General features: G+C 49.1%; 1 long non-coding RNA gene across 1 annotated transcript; it reads left to right on the forward strand.

Annotated features, from left to right (window-relative positions):
- Positions 1 to 6,849: 6,849 nt before the first annotated feature.
- Positions 6,850 to 11,277, forward strand: LOC116153518 (uncharacterized). Its single transcript, XR_010377175.1, has 2 exons — positions 6,850 to 7,051; positions 10,844 to 11,277. It is a non-coding gene; the product is annotated as an uncharacterized LOC116153518 (long non-coding RNA).
- Positions 11,278 to 12,994: the final 1,717 nt, after the last annotated feature.

Consider the following 12,994-nt stretch of genomic DNA (forward strand, 5'->3'; position numbering starts at 1 on the left):
TGCGAGATTCCTTCAAATGGCTTGAACTCACATTCAGCGGCCACTTGAGGGTTGGGAAAGACTCCTGGGTTTGCTGGAGTAATTAGGGACTTATAGGCCTTTGTCTTAAACCCTGCGCTGGTGGCCTGGCATGTGGGGGTCCAGAATCCGGAAAGCTGGGCAGTTCCACTCCGAGAAAGAAAAGTGGGGCGCTCTCCAGGTCCCTTCCCGGAAGGAAAGCAAGGTTGATGTTGCTTGAAGTAAGTATGGCTAAAAAGGCCCTCTGGGTGGTTCTGATGCCCAGTGAAGTTTCAGATCCACTGCTGTATGCAAATGTAAGCAATTACCAATACACCGTTGATTTCCCCTCCCCTTTCCCCTGGCAGCAGCACAGTACTCCAGTGTTCCGCACTTCGCTTTTCCCACTCAGTATATTCCAGAGACCTTTCCATATCTGTACAGAGGAAATATCCTCGTTCCTTTGTGAGAAGTCCCATTGTTTACCCAGCTTGTCCCCCACTGATGGACATTTATGTCGTTCCAATTCTTTACTATTAGAAGCAGTACGGCAGTGAAGATCGTTGAATGCATCTCATTTCCCACCTGGAGGGTATGTCATCGTGCTTTAAAACCTCTGTCTTTGCCAGCAAGGAGATGACATAATCATGTGGGTTGACTTTTTGACCCTCTGTGAAAGACTAAATATCTCTTTTAAATTGCTTTTTGCTTAACTCACAGCCTAGGTGACAGCAGGCACGTTCTCTTCCACCTCCAGCACTACCGTGGCTCCAATATCCCCACCTCCTCCCTCCTCAGGGCTCACACTGCCTCTGGCTGAGTTAGGATAAAATGTCTCTTCTTCAGGGTAGGGATAGCTTCATCCCAGGGAGTGGCTTGGATTTCAGCCTCTCTTACCCCCCCCAGCTCTACACTAGGGTTTCTCAACCTTGGCACTGTTGCCACATTGAACCACGTAATTCTTTGTGGGGGGAGGGGGGCCGTCCTATGTATTGTAGGATGTCTAGCAGCATCCCTGGCTTCTACATCCTGGATCCCAGTTGGCACCTCCCACAAAGATGTCTCCAGACATTGCCAAATGCCCCAGATGGGAGGTGGAGAGCAAACTCACCCCACTTGAGGCCACTCTTACAATTGCCTGGTGAGGTGGGCAGTACTGTCCCTATATCATTGAGCGGTCAAGCAGCTTGCCCCGTGTCGCCAGCTGTTGGGGAAGCAGAGCTTCCCGAGGGCAGTGGGGTTGGAGCAGAGATCCTTGGGACAGACCCTGAGGCTCCGTCCCTACCAAAAAGATGCCCCTCACAAGGAGGAGGAACGGGACCGTGCCTTCCAGCCTCGTGCCCGTCCTCTTTGCTGGGTCCCCTGCACCCAGAGACTAGAGTCTCCTAGCAGGGGACAGGTGGCCTCATGCTGATAAAACAAATCTTCCTCATCCCCACTTCTCTTCTCAAGGGCTAGTTTTATTTTGGAGACTTGTGAAATCTCTTTTTCTGTGTTCAAATAAGTCTCTGGAATTATGTTGTGGAGAATAACCCAGCTCCAATTACCGACCTGTCGCCCTGCCATCTGTACGGTTAATGTCAGAAAATATGAGGGTAGCCCAGCAAAGCTGCCTCCCCATGCCTACCATGCTTGGGAGTGAGAGGGCTTATCTAGAGGCCACAGGGGATGAGGGGCACCGAGGTCTACCCAGGAAGCCCTTCTTGGATATATTTATGAACATGCAAATATGCAAATGAAACACCAGGTCTACAAGCCCCAGAATCTTAAACCCTCTTTGGGGTGAGGTAGTGGCCTGGGGATTTAGTTCTGTCTAGAAAATGGTTCTGCAGAGTGGATCAGCTGTCTTTCATGACATGACAATCATGTCTACAAATTTTGATATACACTGCATGGAAGTCTTTCTTTTTCTGCCTTCCTCTCTCTTTTTGCTTTCTTAACTATTTTGTTATGGACAATTTTAAACCTCCATAAACATAAAGAGAATTGTATACTGACCTCCCATGGATTCATCATCGGCTTCAACAATTATTAACCCACAGCCAATCTGGTTTTATCTCTGTCCCCACTCACCCTGTATTTCCAAAATTATTTTGAGACAAATACCAGACATCTTATCATTTCATTGGGAAACATTTCAAGAAGTAGTTCTAAAAGATAGAGTCATTAAAAAAAAAAAAACCACAACACCATTATCACAACTAAAACCCAATAATATTAATTCCTGAATATCATCAAATGTCCAGAAAATGCTCACTTACCTCAAAATTTTTTTTGTTTGTTTGAATCCAGATCCAAACAAATTTCAAACATTGCCATTGGCTGATATATCTCTTTTATTTTATGGTTTATCCTTTCATTAAAAAAATATAAATATATACATATATATTATATAGTCATATTCTTACAAAACAAAACTTGGGTCTGCTTGTCTGCGTGATTGACACTGGGTTTATTTTAAGGCCCCAGACCAGACAAGGAATCCAGGGCAGTTGCTCAAAAAATTGAAATGCTCAGAAAATCCAAACTCCTCAATGGGTTTCAGGGAAGTATTTTCAAATGTGAGGTGAGGGAGGCGTGTCCCAGAGTATGTAATCAGCTTGTGCAGAATTCTGATTGGTTGATTGCTTGATTCTTGACAAGAATCATAAATTCTTGAGCCAGGTTTTTGTGACTCAGGGGAAGCCTGGGAGACTGTAGCTTTTCTACAAACAGGAGGTAGGCAGAGGACATGGAGGGGAGGGACCTGTCCTGGGAAGACCTCACAGGGTCCTGCTCGGTTACAGTACCTTCCCTTTCTTAGATAAATAGTAGCATACCAAATACTTTTGAAAAAATTTAATGCAATATCCTAGAGATCACTCACAGCAACACAGGCAGACCTTCCTCCTCCCCTTTGACAGTGGCAGAGGGCTCCACTGTGTGGACGTGTTTATTGAATCCATCCCCTACTGATGGACATGTTGGTTGTTTCCAGGCTTTTGCTATAATAAATGGTGTAGCAATAAGCAGGTGAAGTCTTTTTATATTTTTGTGAGTGTATCTTTGGGATAGATTCCTAGTGGTGGGAATGAAGAAGTCAGTCTTATTAGAGTTTCAGTCTGCTTTTGGTCTTAAGTGGCCATTTCATCCGATGGAAGATACTGTGGATAGAAGGACTGGAGATGTCCTGATTCCATGTCTTGCCATGTCATGACAGTGATGTGGGAATGGGTTTTGGTCAGAAGCAATTACTAAAGGAAATTTTCAGTGAGATGTCATTAGCAATTAGGTTGTATTAGAGTAACCAAAAGATGGAAATTTATCTGACATCCCTCCCCTGGGACATGCCCACAAAAGGACTAAAGTGGGAGGTAAGGCAGTTTATCTGAGAAGCTGGCCAATGAGGAGCAGCCTTTGGCAAGTTTTAGACAGAAGACAGATGTAGGCAGATTCTTAACCCCCGTGGTTCTTGCTCTGGTTTCAGTAAGCCCATTAGGCCAGTGGCTGGGTCGAAGTGGCCAATTTATTTAAACATTTTTTAAATCACTTGTCTTTCTCTTGGAGTAGTCTTTCTCAAGTACTTGGTGTACTTGGCCTTCAGGCACTGACATTTAACACAAGATTTATACATTTTGTCTTTTCACCTTGATGAGACTCATATCTTTTTGGCCAGTAATAAATTTGAAAAAAAAATGCATTATACATATTCACAACTCCCCCCACCCCTGCCTTTTAGGGAGGACGGTGGTTTTGTGTATTTTATCCTAGGCCTTCTTGCGGTGCTCATCGGAGTGGAAGGGAGGGTTGGAGGTGGCCAGAAAGGCTGAGTTAGTGGTCAGGGCAAGCGCAGGCAGCTATCCTCTTGGAAGAAAAGGGGAGACTGGGAAAAGGTGAGGGATGGGGGTGAGGAGGCGGGAGTCCTTGCAGAGTCAAGGACTTTTCAGAAGTAATTGTTATGACCATATATGGGTTTTGTGCTGATGATACTGTCCTGGGTAAGATATGCCTCCCTCGAGTCTTCATTTTCAGAAGACAATAAGGCTCAGAGAGGCTTGGGACTTGCTCGAGGTCACATGGGACTGAATTTGCGTCTGGCCCTGCGTGACCCAAAACCCAGGGTCTAAACCCCCTATTATCTCCTGAGTGAAGCAGAGATCTCTGGGGCTCTTGGCAGGCTGGCTCTGATAAATAAGCCGGCAGAAGAAAACCCTAGAGAGGATGTAAGTCTCCCCCGCCGTTATCAATATGGGAGCAGGACTGGAATCCCCATGTGACATGCAAGCACAGGGCATATATTCTAGGCAGAAAAAAATCTATAAACAGTTAAAGGTTAATTTACTTTTGTGAGGCTCTGGCCAGGTTTAAAAAGAACAAATCTTGCCAGACCAATGTTTTTTTGCATTCTTGGGGCCAAATTCTACAATGAAGAGATGAAAAGGAGGCAGCTGGGTAGACATACATTGATTTTTGGGAAGCACATGACCAAGGACTCTGAGGGACATCCAGAGAGTGAATGTGGATCCGGGCTGTGCTGACCTGGACAAGGGGGAAGGCTTAGGAGGGGAGGCTGGGAGGGGTCTGGGGGTGCCAGGATCACCAGTTCAGCTCAGGGCTAGCCTCCAGGACAAAGTCTCTGTCCTGTCTCTTTAGAAGCAGTGGAGGTGGACAGTTTTTAGTGGGTTTGTGTTTCCAACAACTGAAGAAATAGTCCAGGAGCTCATTGATTCAGGGACAGAGAACACACTCCAAATAGCATTATTGCAAGCTTCATAGTAAATACCCTGCTCATCTGTGACCTTCCTTCCTGCTCCAACTGCCAACTGTCTCTGGATTGATAGAGCCCAGTAGAATGAAGAGCTGGTTTTAGGGTCAGACTGGTTTTGAATCCCAGGCCTCCTGTTTCCTAGCTGTGTGATCGTGGGTAAGTAGCTGAATGTCTCTGAGCCATCAACTCATAGCGTAGTTTTGAAGCGTGTGGCCCACACATCCTCAATAAATTTTAGGTTCCATCTCTTCTTTGTCATTTGAGGCCTCTGACTGTGTGTCCTTAACGTCTTTTCTCAACTCTATACCAGTTTCCCCTCAGCTCACCCTCTTGTGCTCTGTCTTCTGTGTCCTCACAGCCAAGTCCCCCTCCTGTAGATCCCTGGCCTGGATACCCTTCTTTTCCTCCTCTTCGTCCATCAAAGCCCCCACGTTCCAGTCTCACTGCGGTCTCCCCCTGAGCCCCCAGCGCCCTGAGCCCTCCCAGTCCTGGTGCGTTTGTTCACACTGCCTCAGGCGGGCAAAGCTTTCATTTCCAGGAAATTGCATGCAAAGATGTGAGCCTGCCTGCTTCAGCTCAGCGAGGCTGTCAGCGCTTTGTGGTCAGTGCCTGTGTCTCACAGCACCTGGTGGTGAGCTGGACACACAGTGGACACTCGCTGAGGGAACAGGGGGACATGTCAAAGCTGCCAGTGATGGATGCTTTCAGCAAACATTCACTGGGCGCCTTGTGGGTGCCTGAAACTGGGCTGGATGCTGAAGATACTGCCACGTTTCCACGGACACAACCCCAAGGACCTTAAGGCTAGTGAAGGATAAATGTAACAAGTAGAGGCTTGTACAAGATGCTTCAAGGACAAGATGGTGGTTGAGCTCAGGGACTAAGTCTTGGAGGACAAGTAGGCATTTGCCTGACTGAGGGTGGAGAGGGCACTCCCGAGAGGGAAGAGCACGTGCAAAATCAGGGAGGTGTAGGAAAGCCTGGCATTTCCAGGGAGACGTGTGGCTGCAGCATGGCTAAGGGGGAGCAGAGCGGGTGGGAGGGATGGCATGGCTTGACACAGTGGAAGGAAATGTTGGAGAGACAAGGGGGGCCAGGCCATGGGGAGCTTTAGACACCCTAGCAAGATACTTGGCCTCTATCCTGTAGGAAATGGGGAGCCACTGAAAAGTACAGTACAAGAGTGTCACCAGGAAGGAGAGGAGGATGGCAGAGACATGCAGTCATGCTAATGGGCCCTGGGTATGAGCCTCTGTGCAGGCCAGCCAGCCCAGGAGGAACAGGGCATACGGTGGATGCTGTGGGCAGGGAATGACTCACCCGCCTTCCAGAGGATCGCCGGGGTGCACAATGGCAAGTCTTGTTCCTGTGCCGCCACGCCCCTGGGCTCTAGGGATGAGAGCAGGATGTGGAAGTCATCTGCCCACCATCCACAAATCCTCCACCATCTAAACTTCCTCCTTGTACCCACGCTCCAGCACACCGCCCACTGGCCCGTCTCCCTGCCCACTCACTCCTAGCCAGCACTGCCTACCCACCCAGCCATCCTCCTGTCCATCCTTCCAACCATCCATCCATTTTCATTTTAACACAGAGTTTCTCACTTCAGGGCGTAACTAGGGACTATAAAGGATGCAGAGAAAAGCTGGAGGCCTGTGGGGAGCTGCAAAAGCGGCTACAATGCACAATACTTTGTTGCTCCACTTATGGAGAGAGGGGGGTGATTCCCCACCCCTTGAATCTGGGGTGGCCTCATGACTTGTTCTGACCAATAGATTTTGTGGCAGAAGGGATGTTGTAGTAGGTCTGGGCGAGGCCTCCAGACACCTTTTGGAACCAAACATGTGAGTGAGACCAGCCAAGATCAATTGATCGTGGCCCAGAAGCACCCGGCTAACTGCTAGACTCGTGAGAAATAAGAAATGGTTCTCGTTTTAAGCCACTGAGATGTAGACTGATTTGTTTCACATTAAAGGCTCATTCCTGCAAAGACTCAAGGGAGTAGCATATTCAGACTCTTGCTTGCCTCTGCTTGGAGGAACTGTCTCTGCATTTGGAATTCTGGGGCCCTGGCCAAGGCGTTTGCCTTTATTTTCCTTAGCAGACGTTGAGCGGATGTAGAGCGGCCCCAGACGAGAGATGGTTGCATGACAACAGGGTGTGAGAAGCATCAAGGAGCAGCTTGAAATCTTCCCTTCCACAAAGCCTGATGAAGATGATGGTGACGATGAACCCAGCCCCTGTGTGAGGGCTCCTGTGACACGTTTTGTGACCATGATCTGATTTAATCATTGAGCCTCATGATGGGTAGGTATTCTCCCATCACTCTTTTACAGATATAAACAACCAAGTTGGAGAGATTAAGGCTCAAGTCTACACAGTTTTAAGTCAAAAAATAGCATGGTTCTAACTCAGTTCTGTGTAATCTCAAAGGCGGTGTCCTTTTCTGTGGTTACTGCTCTGGAGGGATTTCTCTGTGCTGCCTCCTTGGAGGTGTGAGGTGGGTTTCGATCTTTGTTGAGCTCACATCTTCCAGTGAGTTCTTTCTGTTGGTCTGGGGTCCACCTGAGGAACTGAGGAAACCAGTGTGTTTGGGTCTCTGGATGACCGGGCAACCATGTTGGATCCAAGGACAGGGGGCACCATGCAGCTTGCGGCAGAGAAGACAGAGCAAGGATGGAGGTTCCGGGAGGAAAGGGGCAATGAAACAGGAGTACAGCTGGTCAACTTTGGGCTTGGGATTGGGCTGACTTGCCCCGTGTGCACTGAGAATCCATGCAGGGTGAGGGGAGGGGACCCTCACAGTCCAACTCAGAGTTGGTCTGGAAATCTGCCTACCCTGACCACCCCCAGTCCATTCCAGTCTTTCCAGGTCAGGCAGTTTGAATGAATTTCTCCTTATTGACACTCTGACCCTTCTCTGATTCAGAGGGACAGAAAATCCCTTGTCAGCCTCAGTCACCTAATACAAAGCAGTCCCAACAAGAGCTTGGAGGAGGGGAGGTCCCCGGGGACCAGATCAGGAGGGAGGGTGTTCTAGGAGGTGGAGCTTGAGAGGATCCTGAGGAGTGAGTGATGTGCAGAGAGGCTTAGAGAGGCGGGCCGGGTGTCCCAGGTTAGAGAAACGGCCCACACGAAAGTTCAGAAGTGGGAAACCTGTGGCTGTTAATAGAGGCAGACAGGATTTGAAGCTGTCAGAGGCGAGGGTTCGTGGATGAGCCATCAGAAGACAGGCAGGAGCAAAATGGAGTGACTGGGCTTGGGGGCTCAAATGCTGACTGAGGAGCTGGGTCTTTTCCCGTGAGGTGCTGAGAGGATGCTGACGGTTCTTGATACCAGAGGGACAGCAGCTCCATATAAAGAAATTTTAGGAAGAATGGCCTTGGAAGGGGTGAAGGGCAGATGCTCTGCATCTTCTAAAAGCTCTACAGAGGACACACCCTTCTGCATTTCTTCTTCCTTTTCCCGACTCTCAGATAGTATATCCCAAAGAGAGACCACTTGTCTCTGTCCTGGGGTTTTGTGACAACTTGGATCCCCAGCTCACTCCAGCTTACTGACTCACAGTCTGGGTGAGGCCAGAAAAGGGCACTTTGACCAGGCTCTGCAGAGGATTCTTGTGCTCCCTGTATTTTGAAGACCCGACTTCTGGCCTCTTTACTGCTTTGTTGTCCTGGCCCCTTCCCTGCACCCTGGCTCAGCACTGGAGGATGCTGGGTGTGCGCTGGATACTGGGCTCTCCCAAGAGCCTGGGAGCAACCTGGGGGCAGGGCCTTGGCTTTCCTGCCTCTACTAGCAGGAGCTTGGTAGTGTTAGTCATCAGCACCATGGGAGGACCCTGTGAGCATGTGTAAGTGCTAAGATTTGAAATCATGTCCATGGCTGGCCCAGTGTTAACGTGGACGTGAATGGGCTTGGCCTGGCTCTTCCAGGAAGACACTATTGCTCATAACTGCCACCATCACCCAGTCCACTGCTGCCAGGCTTTCCAGCTGGACTGTGCTCTGGTCTCACTCGTTCACTCACTGTGCGTTTGAGTTAGTTTTCCTTTTTTCCCTGCCTCCTTCCTTCCTCCTCCTCCTCCTCTCCCCCACTCTCCCCTTAGCTACAAGCAACAGAAACAAATTATGGAGAATTTAGGAAATAAGGAAACTTACTGGAAGGATTACGAAGAATCTTGGGACAGGAGACAGGAAAGACAAATGGGACCCTGTGCGGGGAACTGGTTAGGACCAGACCACCAGGACAGACCAGCCCCAGCCGTTTTTAGTGGTAGCTGTGTTCCGGATTTAAATTCTGGGGAGTGAGCACCTGGATATGCCTGGCCAGACTGAAGCCAGTGAGGAAAATCCTTAAAAGGAATTCAAGGTGCCGTTAGGAAGGGGCAGTGTGCGCCAGGCCTTCACCAGGTCATCTGGATGTCCATCTGTGGGGCACGTGGCCCCAGCACTGTGAGACCCTGAGCCTTGTCCTCTTGCACTAGGGAGGAACAGATCTGACCCCATATTGGATCTGTTTCTTTTACTTTAACCTTTGTGTTCTATTGCTTTTGCTACAAGTTAATCACTAAAGGGATGTTGCCTGTAAGTTAAAACTATACATAATGGCCCATCTCTGGGAACCCTGCCTCCCAGGTAATGAGCATTAAGCTAAAATACCTTTGTTTAGTTCACAGGAAACTTCCTGACCAGGCTTACTTGTGAATGGCTGCAGGAAGGAAGCAATGAACACATCCCCCAACCAGGACTTTAACCCCTGCCTCTTCTAGTGTAAAAGAAGCTTGAATTCTAACTCAGGGAGGATGGTTCTTTGGGGCACTAGTCCACCATCTTCTCGGTCTGATAGCTTTCCAAATAAAGTCACCCTTCCTTACCCCAACACCTTGTCTCTTGATTTACTGGCCTGTTGTGCTGCGAGCAGTATGAGCTTGGACTCGGTAGCAGGCTCAGGGTGCAGTCAGGGTGGGGAGACAGCCATGGAAACGGGGGCAACCAGGGCGGCTGGGGCTGTGACAGTGGGGCTTGCAGGGGCCGTAGGGTTATAAAGCAGAGGCGCTCCCCGGCTTGGTGGGAGGGAGGTCGTGGCAGAGGTTAGGAAGGTCTCTGGACAACATGACATCTTGAGATGCCAGGGAAATCCACCCTCACTTCACAAACATCCGTTTGCACAAACTTGCCGTGCTTCTGCCAAGAAGCCAGTTGGGTTTTGACCAAGTTAGGGCTCCCAGGGGTGTTGTGAGGGTCCAGACAATGCCCTGGGCTGCTGCAGGGGACTAAGACCTGCACCTGGCTCGACACGCCATGTCCCGAGCTTGATGCAGCCTCTCCTCGGGAAGGAAGACCTGCGTCCTCTGCAGGATCCCGCTAAGGGACTCACAAGTCCAGCTGCAGCTCACTTACTCTGCCTTCCCCAGGGAAGCCAGGCTCTCCCAGACCCACAGGACTCAAGCCCATGCCTGTGGGCCTGGGGCAGGGGTAGGGGTCGGGGTGGAGTGGACTCCATCTAGCTTCTGCTCAGCCTGCCCTTGACCCCGGCCCATCCGCCCACAGTGGAGGGGGGAGTGAAGAAGGAGTGATTGACACCCGGCTGCCATCCCACCCTTCCTTCCCTTTCTCCCTCCAGGAGCATGTGTCTCCCACCAGCATCCCTTCCTGTGGCACGGCCTCAGCAGAGCAGGAGCAGGAGGGGCGTACCCAAACGGCCGGGTCACTTTGGGATTCTGTGGGCGCTTACCCGGGTGTTGGAAGGGTCCATCCCTTTCCTCCCTGACCACCCTCTGCCCTTGCAGAAAAATCACTGCCACGTGGACTAGGTGGACAAGTCCATCCCGGGCCAGTGAGTCTCTGAAATTCTAGATTTGTGACACTGAGGCAGGGTTTAGGGTGGGGGGGGGGTCACGTGGACGCAGGTGTGCGGCTGCTGGGTGATGAGCAGCAGGTGAGGCTCCTAGAAGCCAGTCCGGGGAGGGGGCAGCGAGGGAGGAAGCATTAGAGGAAGAGGAGGAGGAGCGGGATGGGGAGGGGGCGGGGGGGAGGTGGGGGAATGTCAATTTCCTCTTTCTCTCCAGTTTCTCGAGAACCTTGTTTACATGTTATTTAGGTGACTTCGAGGAGTTCCTGTGTACAAAAAGAAAAAAGAATCCTTGACGAAGGCACCCAGCAATCCGGGAATAACGTTTACCTACTGACTGCTGGGTCTCTCTGTGGAGACGGAGCTCCTGAAATTCTTCCTCACAGATTACCTACTGAAATGAAGAGAGAGATACTGCTTTGGCTTGTATGAAAGATAAATGAAGGTGCCTCCCTGCGAAGGAGTAAGGAAATGAAAATTTAAGCCGCTCTATGAGATTCTCTTTTTTCAAAAAATTCAATTTACTTAAAAAAAAAATCAATCTGGTAACATCGATTAGAATAAAAAGGACACATACCATTTGACCCAGCAGTACCACTGCTGGGAATCTATCCCACAAAAGCACTGGCTTGTATGGGTTTATGTATAAGGGTGTTTACTGAAGTAAAAATCTGGGAAAGAAACTTTTTAGATAAGAGCTTTGTAAATGGCTCCTTTGAGTTCGTGTTCCTCATATTATTAAGTGTGTGTGTGTATAAAAGGATTCCGAGTGCACATGTGCTTCAAAAACACTGATTTATACAAAGTTAAACAGGTGTGTTTATCATGGGCTTCTCAGAGCTATTAAGATGCTTATTCAGATACTATTTTATGAAATATTTATTAAGCTCCCATTGTGAGCCAGGAGTTGTGCTGGGGAAAATGAACAATGAACAAATTCTTGCTTTCAGGGAACTTGGAGTTACTGCCAAATGAGTCATTTCAAGAGTGATGAAACTCTTTTACAAAAGAGGAGAGCAAGGAGCTAGGAGTACAGGGGGCAAGTCTAACTTAGTTGGGATTCAGAGAGGACTTCCTGGAGGAAGCGACTTGAGGCGGAGAACTGAAGAAGAAATGGGAATTAACCCAAAGGAGGGGAGAAGGGAGACAGCTTGCAGGCAGAGGGAACCACATATGCAGAAGCACTGATGATCAGGGAAGGGTGGGTGTGAGAAACTGCAAAAAGTCAGCCAGGCTGGAGCAGAGTGAAAGGGCCAAGGGCCTGGGGCGGGTGGGGCAGGAGGAAAGTTGAGGGGGAGGATGCGAAGAGCAGGATCCTCACTGGTAAAGCATGTAACGAAGCTCAGGAGGATTTTTTAAAGACACCTTTATTGAGGTATAATTTAAACACCACAAAATCTACCTATTTTATGTGTGTAGTTTGATGACCTTTAGTACATTTATATACTTGTGCAACTGTCACAGCAATCTAGTTTTAAAACATTCCTGTCACCCCCCAAAATTCCCTCGTGCCCATGTGCAGTCAATCCCCACTCCTACCCTCAGGCAACCACTGGTCCGCCTTCTGCCTCTGTAGTTTTGCCTTTTCTGGAAATCTCATATTAATGGAATTATGTAACACATCAACCTATATGCCTGGCTCCTTTCACTTGGCATGTCTTTGAGGTTCATCCACTTTGTTTCAGTATCTATCACTAGTTCATCCTTTTAATTGCTGAATAGTATTCCCTTGCATGGACGTATGTAACACATTTGTTTATCCATTTACCAGTTGATGGGTATCTGAATTTTCCCAGTTTTGGGTTATAATGAATACTGCTGCCATAAACATTCACAGCTAAGTCTGAGTGGATAAACGAGTTCGTCTCTCTCGGGCGGATACCTAGGAGTGGGATTGCTGGGTTGATTCTAACCATTCCAGCTGGTAGCTCACTGTAGCTCTCTAAAGACAGACGGGGCTGAGCATCTCTTCTGTGCTTATTTGTCATCCTTACGTCATCTTTGGTGAGGTGTCTTGTTTCTGGGATTCCACATTTGATGACTTGCTTGAAGCACTCACAAGACTCAGAGGCAAAGGGTTATTATGGTGAAAGGATGCACAACAGGGCTGGCCAGGGGAAAAGGCACATGGGGTGGAGCCCGGAGGAGCCCAGGTGAAGGCTTCCAAAGTTCTCCTTCCTGAGGGGAAGACGTACACAACATGCTTCTTCCTCCAGCAGCGAAGCACAGCAACACCGTGCCTTGTTTCTGCCCAGGGGAGCCTGCCTGAGACTCAGGCTCCATGGTTTTCATCGTGGGCTGGTGATGTCGGCGCTCTGCCTGCACAACCAGCCATGATTACTGACATTCCAGACTCCTAGAAGGAAAGCAGGTGTTTGCTATAAATCACACTGCTTGTAC

The sequence above is a fragment of the Camelus dromedarius genome, chromosome 2 (genome assembly GCF_036321535.1).
Source record: "Camelus dromedarius isolate mCamDro1 chromosome 2, mCamDro1.pat, whole genome shotgun sequence".
In the NCBI taxonomy this organism is placed as follows: Eukaryota; Metazoa; Chordata; class Mammalia; order Artiodactyla; family Camelidae; genus Camelus; species Camelus dromedarius.